The sequence below is a fragment of the Haemaphysalis longicornis genome, unplaced genomic scaffold (assembly GCF_048455015.1).
Source record: "Haemaphysalis longicornis isolate Haplotype H1 unplaced genomic scaffold, Haemaphysalis longicornis Haplotype H1 scaffold_11, whole genome shotgun sequence".
NCBI lineage: Eukaryota > Metazoa > Arthropoda > Arachnida > Ixodida > Ixodidae > Haemaphysalis > Haemaphysalis longicornis.
In genome coordinates, this window is record NW_027526214.1 from 100668835 (window position 1) to 100682160 (window position 13326).

Genomic DNA, 13326 nt, shown 5'->3' on the forward strand with positions numbered 1-13326 from the left:
CCCGCGTCCGTTTGAAGTGGTCGGTATTGAACTTTATGGTCCCTTGCCTACGACCGCAGCCGGTAATCGCTGAATAGTTATGCCGTGGATCATCTGACTCGCTACGCCGAAACCGATACACTTCCTTCAGCTAGCGCCTTCGAGATTATTCACTTCTTGCAACGCAACGGAGCGCCCCGCATTTTGCTACGCGATCGAGGCAAGCATTTCTGTCTCAAATTCTCGGCGACTTACTTGGAGCTTGCAACACCTCGCATGAAGATGATGTCCAGGTATTATCCACAGGAACGACCTCACAGAACCTAATCATCGCAACTGGGACGCCACCTTACCTCCTGTTACCTAGGCTTACAATACCGCAATTCATAACACGAGATACTCCCCATACTACCTTGAATACGGCCTCACCCTTGGCAAACTCTGGATACCTGCTTCTTCGCCACTTCCATGTGACCTTCCGCTACGCCTCCCGAACCATTTATGGCTCGTATTGAACACTGCCGCCAACTTGCCCGCTTGGGCACTGAAGCCAGCCAAAGGGTAGAAAGCAACGCTACGACGCTGTGCACCGGTCTCCTTCGTCGGTATCTATATATATATATATATATATATATATATATATATATATATATATATATATATATATATATATATATATAGTATAAGTAAAGAGTCGGATACACAGCAAGAACAATAACAAACAATGTTTACTTACGTAGCGGCAACGGGACTTGCCTTCATCAGACTAAAGTTACATGATTTTGCTAGCAAAATCATGTAACTTTACTCTGACGAAGGCAAGTCCCGCAAAATCATGTAACTTTAGTCTGATGAAGGCAAGTCCCGTTGCCGCTACGTAAGTAAACATTGTTTGTTATTGTTCTTGCTGTGTATCCGACTCTTTACTTATACTATTTCTGCGCGCTTTGTGAGTTTATCTTTCTTTAGATTTATATATGTATATCTATATATATATTTAAATATATGTGTATATATAAATATATATAATTATACAAGACAGAAATAAGGGTGGGCAGTCAAAAAAATCTCGGAAAGCAAATGGGAGGATGTGGTAGGTAATCGAAACCGATAAAGAATTTGGTAAGAAAGAAAGTGGAGAAAAAAAGACCGCCACGTGGGATCCGAACCCACGACCCCGACCATTGCACCAGACCGGTATTCTGGAGGTCGTGGGTTCGGATCCCACCTGGCGGGCATTTTTTTCTCTACTTTCTTTCTTTCTTTCAAATTCGTTATGTGTTTCAATTACCTACCCCATCCTACCCTTAGCTTTCCGAAGTTTTCTTGACTGCCAACCCTTATTTCTGTCTTACTTTAACGAGCCCCTCGTTTCCTATATATATATATATATATATATATATATATATATATATATATATATATATATATATATATATATATATATATGTATATATATATATATATAGTTATCTATTTATATTAAATGTATAGGCTGGAAAGATAAAACTCCCACCGAGCTTGAAAAAATAAGGTTAGTAGGCACAGAAACACACGAGAAAGACGTGGAAAATCGAAATAAGTGTACTGACGTTTCAGGAAGAGGACTTCCTTTCTTCAGAGTGGAAGTCCTCTTCCTGAAACATCCGTAAACATATTTCTCTTTTCTACATCTTTCTCGTGTGTCTCTGTCTCTACTAACTTTATATATATATATATATATATATATATATATATATATATATATATATATATATATATATATATATATATATATATATATATATATATATATATATATATAGCGAATCAGAATAGGAAATGAGGGGCTCGTTGAAAATAAGACAGAAATAAGAATTGGCAGTCAAGACAACCTCGGAAAGCAAAGGGGAGGATGTAGTACGTCAATATAAAGAATTTGGAAAATAAGAAAGTGGAGAAAAAATGCCCGCCAGGTGGGATCCGAACCCACGACCTCCAGAATACCGGTCTGGTGCGATAACCACTACGCTACCGGCGGGGCTACTTTAGCCTCCACTTTCTGGGGTATTTATGTTCACGTGTTTTTCTTTCCTGCGCTTGGGGGATGTAGCCAGTGCCGCTCGGACTACTCGGGGTGAAGGGGACCTCCTTTTTAACCCCCGGGCCGTGACTCGAGCGTCTACGACATGGCGAGAGTGGTCGACCAGCGTTGAACCCTCTTAAGCTAACCTTGGCACCAAGACTGCCAGAACAGAGGCCCTCGCTATGCATGTAGCGAATCAGAATAGGAAATGAGGGGCTCGTTGAAAATAAGACAGAAATAAGAATTGGCAGTCAAGACAACCTCGGAAAGCAAAGGGGAGGATGTAGTACGTCAATATAAAGAATTTGGAAAAAAAGAAAGTGGAGAAAAAATGCCCGCCAGGTGGGATCTGAACCCACGACCTCCAGAATACCGGTCTGGTACAACATCCCCCCCTTTGCTTTCCGAGGTTGTCTTGACTGCCAATTCTTATTTCTGTCCTATATATATATATATATATATATATATATATATATATATATATATATATATATATATATATATATATATATATATATATATATATATATATATATATATATATATACATATATATATATATGCAGATATGCTGTTATGCTGTGAAACTGCAACCTATTCACAGAATGTTGGCTTTATTCTGGTCGAGCACTGCTTCCCCCTCATCTTCTTCACCATTTGGTTACCACTTCATAGCCTTATTGGCCAGATTTTCCACGGGCAGGCCGCACTGTAGTGTTTATTAAAATATTCGTTTATAAAATATTAAAATATTCATTTATGTAACATAAGAAAATCCAGAAGGCCCGCACATACAATTACTATATATAAGCAGTCACATCCACGACGACAATTTTGTTGGAATTTTATTGCCATGTATATATTGCCGCGAACCATGCAACGGTTTGTTTTTTATATTTTGTTTTTACTGCGCGGCAGCGCCCGGCTCTGTACACTCTGTCCCATACGAAGCGCGTTTTCGATTCTTTATTTTTATGCCGCACGAGAAATCACGTTCAGATAAGCAGACTGTTTCGCCCTAACGTCGCTAGCCAATAATATTCTTCTGTGATCTACATTGTTCTGGATGTGAATCGACGGTTCCAGAAACACTCGCGCCGAAAGATAGAGGCCTGCGGAGCAGATGCCGCGGCATTCGATTCGACGACACTCGCCTGTGCAAGTCACTTTGTGGACCGCTGCTTTGCCGCCTCTGTATTCTTTTGATTTGTTCCGGGAGCACAAGTTCTCTCTAATAAACCTGTTTCGCCTTCAAGACAACTGCGTCGTCCTTGTCTACGTGACAATATATATATATATATATATATATATATATATATATATATATATATATATATATATATATATATATATACCTATAACAAGAAGTTTCCCACTGACTGACTGACTTACTGACTGACTGCCTCATCAACGCCGCCCAGCCAAAACTGTTAGGTCTAGAGACTTAAAATTTCGCGAGTTTGTTCGCTTCATATATATATGTATATATATATATATATATAAATATATATATATATATTTATAAGGTTAGTAGAGACAGAGACAAACGAGAAAGACGTCGAAAATAGAAATAAGTTCACTGACTTTTCTGCGAGGGGACTCCCTTTCTTCAGAGTACTCTGAAGAAAGGGAGTCCTTTCCCTGCAACCTCAGTAAACTTATTTCCATTTTCTACGTCTTTCTCGCTTGTCTCTGTCTCTACTAACCTTATTTTTTTCGCGCTCTGTGTCAGTTTTTATCTTTTCAGAATATATATATATATATATATATATATATATATATATATATATATATGTGTGTGTGTAAAAAGAAAAGAAAACTTTCAACAAGGTAAAAGCACGATTCCAGGTAAGCAACTACCGCGGCACACGAGAAAGACATTAAACATAACAGCAAAAGTTTACTGCTGTTTCAGAAAGAATTCTTCTTTTCCTTAGAGTACAGAACAACTTGGTTTCAGGGTTATATATATACAAAAAATGTAGCAAGGGCAAGGGCAAGGCAAAGAAACAGAGTTTGTACAATGGCATCATGTTTGGTGGCAGCAAAAGAATGAGAGCAGTGGAAAGGGGAGGCTGGAAAATAAGCAAAACGAAAAATAATAAGGGACAACGAGAACCCACAGTAACGCGTTACAAACTTGAGAAAAAGAGGCAAGCAAGAAAAGGAACAGCTAAAATAATTAAAAAAAGAATTACAAGGTCATACGCCCCCTCCTCCATGCCAACAGGTGTGAAAGAGGGGACAAAAGTAGATATGCCCATGCACGTGTTTGACATCGGCAAGAAAATCAGTCACGCGGAATGAAGAAAATCCAAAGAAGATATGCCCATCCACACAAATGGCGAACATCTGCCTATACACACTCATTCTAAGAATCAGGGTCAGGTGATTGAAACATGAGGCACTTGGCTTCTGTTTGTGGGATAGAAGGGTCCGGCCTAAAAGCAATAATACAGGTAGTTTCGACAGGAAATGGGTGTAGATTGGTAAACAAAGAGCAGGAAAAAACACAACACGGTCAAAAAGGTTGTGAAAATGGAGAAAATCGGCAGGTGCACGCGAATGACGCAGCACTGGGCGGTATGCATCGGGATGGCGCATGGTTCCAGTTTAGGAAACGCCGAGGTGGTCACCCACGGATATTAGAAAAGCGCAATACAAAACAGAAAAGGGAGAGGAAAGCAATCACACGCGCTCACGTCCACAAATTGATTACAATGTGGGAGTGTCAAAGCTAACAATGGTACAGCAGCCTTCTACCCAGAACATAACGTCCAGACTTGCTTGTCAAATTTGGTTTAGTGAAGCCATTGTGCTAAACAGCGCGGTGCTAGCACGAAGATATAACCAGCTACGGGGGGTCGCGAACTAATGGGAGAGTTTTATCGGGGGAAAGAAATGAACAGGCCTAACACTAGACTCAGCAATACATCCCAAATTTTGATCGGAGGAAAGACGTTTCAATTTACCATAATATTTATTGATGCCAAACCACGCTGACATAAACTTATTGATGAGGTAGGACGCATGAACCTCGAGATCGTGATGCTTTTTAAAACTAGATTCAAGAATTGTGGCCTTGAGTTGTTCACTTTCATGACCAGGAGTCTTAACATGTTTTGACCGAGGCAAAGAAGGGTAGGTTTTTGCATGAGAGTCGTGATTGCTAAACCTCAAACGAAAGTGTATTTTTAGTCTTGCCCATGTATGGTTTGCGGCCGAGGGTCCATTCCAGCAGGTATACGACGTTGGCGTAATCAAAGTTAAAGTTCCCTTTTACATTACCATAATAGTTTGAAGTTGTGCTGGCGGCGCTCTGAGTGGTGGTAATTTGTGGGCATACCTTACAGCGTGGTATGTTACAGGGCATGCAACAAGTAGTCTGTGGTCGCCTGGTCCTGGATTTGGTTGGAACGTCGCCCCAATTTTTTCTGCGTCTATGAACAACGCGTGGCGGCTCGGGAAACATTCTTTTTAGGCGCTCACTTTCAGCAAGGATATTGTTATGTTTTCTTAGTATGGATGCAACTTTCGGAGAAGAGGCCGAAAGGGTCACAACGAGGTTTGTTTGTGGATTGGGTTTTGGAGCTTTTTTACCGAGACTGGAAACATATAAACTCTGTATGACTTGATATGTTTCCAGATATTTTATATATATATATGTATATATATATATATACATATATATATATATATATACATTTATATGTACACACACACATACACCCACACACGCACACACACACATATATATACATATATAGAAAAAGTAAAGAGTCGGATACACAGCGAGAACTATAACAAACAAGGTTTACTTACGTAGCGGCAACGGGACTTCCCTTCATCAGAGTAAAGTTACATGATTTTACTGTCGCAAACATTTTGAACACATTGCTTACATAGGTTTGCAGAAAACTGTGAGAAGGAGCGGAAAATGTTTCGGAAATGGAGAGTATGCATAGAGTCGGGTTACGCCTATGTTACAACAACAAACCAAAAAAAAAGAAGGAAAAAAAAGGAGGGGAGGAGCGAGAGAGACAAAAGGGTCGTGTTAACAAAGCAGCGTTCAAGGTTGCACCATGACGGCTCAACATATGCCGCGTGGGTTGCAAGTTCAGACAATGCGGGAAACTGGACAACCGCGGTTTTAAAAGAAAGGGAAGATTATACAGTAAGGTATTCAGTGGCTGGGGAGACTCGTTGGGGCTGAAGCGAAGATGGGTGTGCCCCCCGCGGATGAAGAGAATAGATACGGGGCACAAAAGAGCATTTCACAGAGGCTAGCAACTGAAGAGGAAATCGGTAGGGTCACAAAAGGTTAAACATGAATAGATCACAAAGAGTTAAACATTCTTAAGTGGTGGTGGGAACGAGGCCTCCTTCAACAGCACAAATGGCATTGTTGAGCCGCATTAGGCTAATAAAACTGCTGTATTAGGAGAGTTTCAGCGAATTCTGATGGGAAACTCGAGGGTACGAATAACGAACATAGTTATAAAAATTATGAAGCCGCCATTTTTATTCGAGGGATAAGCACGTTAGTTTTCCGTAACTCAATAATTCCAACTGTGGCTCACCCAAACTTATAAATGAGATAAGATTCCCGAACCCCGCGGTCGTGGTGCGTTTTGAAGGCGGATTCTAAAACCGTTGCTTTAAGATGTTCAAATGCATGCCAGGGACTGTTCACATGTCTTGACAGGGGCGAATAAGAAAAGCTTTTTGCATGAGAGCGGTGATCATTGGTGGCTTCATAATTTTTATAACTATGTTCATTATTACTACCCTCGAGTTTCCCATCAGAATGGCAGAAACTCTCTTAATACAGCAGCTTTATTAGCCTAATGCGTCTCAACAATGCCATTTGTCCTGGGGAAGGAGGCCTCGTTCCCACCACCACTTAAGAATGTTTAACTCTTTGTGATCTAATTATGTTTAACCCTTTGTGACCCTACCTATTTCCTGTTCAGTTGCTAGCTTCTGTGAAATGCTCTTTTGTGCCCGTATCTATTCTATTCATCCGCGGGGGGCCCACCATCTTCGCTTCAGCCCCAACCAGTCCCCCAAGCCACTGATGACCTTACTGTATACTCTTCCCTTTCTTTTAAAACCGCGGTTGTCCAGTTTCCCGCATTCTCTGAACATGCAGCCCACGCGGCACACGTTGACCCGTCATGGTGCAACCTTGAACGCTGCTTTGTTAACACGACCCCTTTCACTCTTTCGCTCCCCCCCCCTTTTTTTCGTTCTTTTTTTGTTTGTTGTTGTTGTAACATAGGCATAGCCCGACTGTATGCATACTCTCCATTTCTGAAACATTTTCCGCTCCTTCTCACAGTTTTCTGCAAACCTATATAAGAAATGTGTTCGAAATGTTTGCGACAGCAAAATCATGTAACTTTACTCTGATGAAGGCAAGTCCGGCTGCCGCTACGTAAGTAAACCTTTTTTTTTTTGTTCTTGCTGTGTATTTGACTCTTTACTTATACTATTTCTGCGCGCTTTGTGAGTTTATTTTTCTCTAGGTTTGATTCTACTATGGGCGCTGACAAGACCAAAGCAAAGAGCATTATCTGGAAATTTCCGCAGACCGAATCAACAACACTAGTGATCGGGGACTCCCAGACCAAGTATTTGTATCAACACTTCGATCCCCTCTGCCCTGGAACCCCCGCTTTTGTTTCTCAGCCTGGCGCATGCGTTGCTGACCCACGCTCACTGATCGACTTTATCCCTGCCTCTGCAACTACAGTTTTTCTGCATGTTGGTACTAATGATATCCGCTCTACTTCCGCTGAACATGCTTTCTCTGACTACCGCTCACTGACTGACCTCAATCTGGAATCTCGACCGAACATTTCCACTATTAACGCCAGCCTCATTCTTCCCCACTCCGCTAACCACCGCCGCGACCACCGCATCTCTCGCTTCGCTCGCTGCTGCAACGAAAAGGCACGCCGTTTCAACTCACTTCTCCGCGAATTTTGCCGCCACTCACGCTTTGTCCGCTATGTCGATCATGGCTTTGAGCACCATCCAGCCTGCCGAGTACTCGCTGCCGACGGCTTACACCCCAGCTTCGAGGGTGTGGCCTTGCTGGCCGGCCACATTCGTGCACTCTGCTTCATGCAACAGCGCTGCAATCCTCTGGGATGGCGCGACTTCGCATGCACCGCCGGCCCAGTTGCAGCCCCGGCAATCTTGCCAAATGACAGCGACTTTCCACCACTGCCTCCAATTCTATCCAGTGTAAGGACCCCGGAGCAGCCTCGTGCCAGCAGCCCTCCGCCACCGCCTCCCAGATCGACCGCAACCACCGCGCCCCGGGCGAGCGCCAGCGCCCCAATCCCGAAGTTCACGGACGAGCGTCACGCCAGCGACATGCCAACCCCTACTGGCAAACCTGCAGCGGCCACAACGCCCCGAGGGAACGCTCGCGGCGACACAACGAAGCTCCCTGACCAGCGCCGCATCAACAGCATGCCACGGCCAACCTCCGCATCTTCAGCGACCGCCGAGCCCACGAAAACCAACAGCAGCGCGTCCGCCGGACCTTCCGGGGTCCACAATCCAGCCCTCTGTGCCACATGCCCTTACAATCTTCGAGGGAATCAGCATAGCAGCAACTGACTACAACACAAAAATACAGGTAACGCGACCTCCTTCCCCGTTTCAAGACAGTTTTTAAAGCTACGAAAAATCACCGAAAAGCGTATACGTTCCGAAATGCACGCTTCCGCTCTTGCACAGTACTTGACTGCCGCGGTCGCTCCCAGGGGACTTAGGATTAGAATAAAACCTGCTACTACCTACCTCTCCCCGTCCAAAATGAATAAGTGGAAGCAGGTACTCGATAAAGCGTCTTTACAATTAACTGAAATAATCCTCAATCACTACGGAACTACGGCCCATTCTTTCCGAAAGAAAGAGGAACTACTTAGTCAGGAACTAAGCAAAAGAGAGTTGAACCTTTTAAGCAACTACAAATCTAAGTCGGCCTCCGCAATATCCCGAACAAAAAACCGAAAGTGTAACCGAGATAAGATTTCTAACACTGGCCACATGCGTAAGAACCTAACAAGCTCCGGCACTAGTAACTGCCCCCACTCTGACAATACGACCGATAATGTCACTACGACTGTAAAAAATGCTTCGACAGTTGCACCCCAAACAGTTCAGTTAAACCCCTGTAGTAATAGTTTTCATTCGCCTACCGTTACAAAAGAAAACCTTACCGGGAATGTAATGAACCTTTCAAGTATAACCCTCTCGCCAGCTCAGATGAACGTCTTGTCAAAGGGCCTAAACTTTTGCCCGGCTACTGGTGCTTTTGATGAATTTAAACTTTTTAAGGACTTAGATAACTTCGCCAGAAACATGAAGCTACGAGAATACTTCTACGATAACCTCGTGACGGAAGAAGCCCGCAGAACCCTACCTAGCTATAAGCACTGGACCCCTGCCACACAGCGTGATAGTTGCCTCGACATGTACATCAAAGCTGTTCAACGCGATGTGCGAAAAGCATACGAAACAGAAATTTCCTTCCACCACAACATGACTAGCAACGAAAAGAAAGCCCTAGAGGAACTCGCAAGCTGTCCCGACATAATTATTAAACCTGCCGACAAGGGAGGCGGAACCGTAATTCTTGAAAAAACCGACTATGTTAACGAGACCAATAAGCAACTATCAGTATCGACGTTCTATAAAGCACTACCCAATGATCCCACTCAAGACAATAAGCAAATTGTCAAAGATAAAATTGCTGAGCTTGTTAAAAATAAAACAATAAATGAAACCACGGCTTGTTCCCTGATCCCCTTAAGCCTAGTAGCCGGTAAATTTTATCTTCTCCCAACGATTCACAAGGTGAACAACCCATGGCGATCCCATTGTTTCTGGCATTGGCACTGTTACCGAAAACCTCTCACGCTATGTGGATAATCTTATTTGCGGCATTCCGCCCAGCTTTCCCTCCTTCATTAAGGATACTGATGACTTTCTCTCAGACATCTCAAAAATTGAAATTCCGGATAACTGCCTTCTAGCCACCCTCGATGTTGCGTCACTGTATACTAACATCCCCCATGAAGATTGCATCGCCGCTGTATCTCTTGCGTATGAGCAGTTATCGTGCGACAAACCTATCGATTCTTCTGCTCTCCAAACCTTCCTTAGGCTTATTCTTGAACTTAACAACTTTGAGTTCGACGGAGTTCATTACGTGCAAGTCAGCGGAACGTCAATGGGAACTCGAATCGGACCTAACTACACCAATATCTTTATGGCTCACCACGAATGAAACTTTCTTGACACCCAAAATTTAAAGGCAATGTACTATAAAAGGTATATTGATGACATATTCATGATCTGGCCACACGGTGAGGCCGAGCGCCTCACCTTCATTCAGGCATTTAACCTAGCCCACCCTAGTATTTCCTTTGCTCATTCCTATTCGGAACACAGTGTAAACTTTCTGGACGTCACCGTTACTACCTTCCAAGGTCGGCTTCAAACTAAACTGTATAGAAAACCGACAGACACGCGGTAGAATTTGGACTTCCGAAGTAGCCATGTCGGACACTGCAAGACAGCAATACCTTACAGCCAAGCCCACCGATTTAGGAGAATTGGCTCAAACCAAGCCGACTTTGACTCAAACTGTCGAGAACTCAAGAGCGCCCTCCTGAATAAAAAATACACGGAAAAAGTTATCGACGAAGCTATTCTGGGAGCCAACCAATTAGACCCTAACGAAATCTGTAAAAAAAAGCCCCGAACAGGAACCCGCAAACTAACTTAGTTTTCACCCACTCATCCTCCGCTCCAAGTGTGTCAACTGTGCTAAAAAACATCACAATATCTTAATGCAAAGTGACCGCATAAAAAGCATATTCCCCGAACCACCACGCGTTGTCTACGGGCGTAATAAGAATTAAGGTGACTTTCTTACTAACTCTCGTATCAACCGACCGGCAACTACTGGCTGCATGCCCTGCAATAAACCCCGATGTAAAGTATGCCCACACATCACCACTACACAGCGCGCCACCAGCACGGCTACGGACTACTACAAAAATATAAAAGGTAACTTTAACTGTGACTCCGCTAATGTCGTATATCTTCTAGAGTGCACTGTTTGTAGGCAACAATATATCGGCCAAACTGAAACGCCCTTCCGAATACGGTTCCATATTCACGCTCTCATGCAAAAAGCTGCACTTATTTGCCCCTATCAAGACATGTGAACAGTCCCGAGCATGCATATAAACATCTTAGGCAACGATTTTAGAATCCGCCTCCAAAATGCACCACGACCGCAAGGTTCGGGAATCTTATCTCATTTATGAGTTTGGGTCAGCCACACTTGGAATTAATAAAAGTTACGGGAAACTAACGTGCTTATCCCTCGATAAAAATGGCAGCTTCATAATTTTTATAACTATGTTCATCATTCCTACCTTCGATTTTCCCATCAGAATTCGCCGAAACCCTCCTAATACAGAAGCTTTATTATCCTAATGCGGCTCAACAAGGCCATTTGTCCTGGGGAAGGAGGCCTCATTCCCACTACCACTTAAGAATGTTTAACTCTTTGTGATCTATTCATGTTTAACCTTTTGTGACCCTACCGATTTCCTGTTCAGTTGCTAGCCTCTGTGAAATGCTCTTTTGTGCCCCGTATCTATTCTCTTCATCCGCGGGGGGCACACCCATCTTCGCTTCAGCCCCAACGAGTCTCCCCAGCCACTGAATACCTTACTGTATAATCTTCCCTTTCTTTTGAAACCGCGGTTGTCCAGTTTCCCGCATTGTCTGAACTTGCAGCCCACGCGGCATACGTTGACCCGTCGTGGTGCAACCTTGAACGCTGCTTTGTTAACACGACCCCTTTCTCTGTCTCGCTCCCCCCCCCCTTTTTTTCATTCTTTTTTTTGGTTTGTTTTTGTTTTAACATAGGCGTAGCCTGACTGTATGCATCCTCTCCATTTTCGAAACATTTTCCGCTCCTTCTCACAGTTTTCTGCAAAGCTATATAAGAAATATATTTGAAATGTTTGCGACAGCAAAATCATGTAACTTTACTCTGATGAAGGCAAGTCCCGTTGCCGCTACGTAAGTAAATTTTGTTTGTTATTGTTCTTGCTGTGTATCCGACTCTTTACTTATAATATATATATGTATATATATATATATATATATATATATATATATATATATATATATATATATATATATATATATATATATATATATATATATATATATGGCCGTGGATGGGTGGGTGTTTGTTGAGCCTGTGTCTTTGTGGCTCAGAATATACACATTAAAAGTCGCGATCTTTTTTCTTGTAATTGTAGTATGGGTGGATAAAAATGGACTGGCTGATAGAGCGTATCACTTACACATTTAATCTTCTGCAAAAGTGCCAGCAAGCGTCCTTTATATGAATATATATTTTATGAATTGGTGCTTTCTATCCGGAAACTTTTCTGAGACTCGAAACAACTCCAAAGATAATCACGCATTTTTATTCCGCACGATTGTTAAAAATATTAAGCCAAAAACGTTCAACAAAAACGACACCACAATTGATTGCAAAATTTGTCGTGTATAATTACAGATTATAGTGCAAGCAGAAAGAATTTCGTGAAGTTGCTTTCAAACTTGTACTCGAAAAAATGAAGCTATCTTTTGTTAACCGAGAATCGTTGGTTGAGTTTTGAGCAGAAGCCATTAGAAAATGGTAGAGAATTTTTTGTTAGATACTAGTGACACTTGAAGATACAACTGCTGCAGTTTTGATACCAACTCACTCTATAAGGCTCCATAACATACAATGAGGTCACTTAAAAAGTGCCATCCAAAAAAGCGCACAAAGTGGACCAGCTTCGTTCACCCAGAAATGAGAAAGTTGAGAAAGAAACTAGTGTTGAGGTGGTGGTCATCCCATTACCATAAAGAGCAGACTAGGCACACTGAGGTTAAATACCTCTCTCATCGACGTCCAACTGCTCCCCTCCCGCGCTGCTGGAGTCCAGTCTTCGCCAGCGAAATTCCCCTTTTACTTTCTCCATGGAGGTATTAACCCTTTTTTTTGTAGACCGGTCTTCGAATATTGAGGCTGTCACTCAATGGTCTAGCGGTTGTCATTTGACCTAACGGCGGGTACGCAGAAATTCATTTGTTTTATTTATTTCCACAATTATATTGGAACATTCTTCGTTGCTGAAATGGATTTATTTAAAGTGATGTCATTTGGGAAGAGCCAAGTG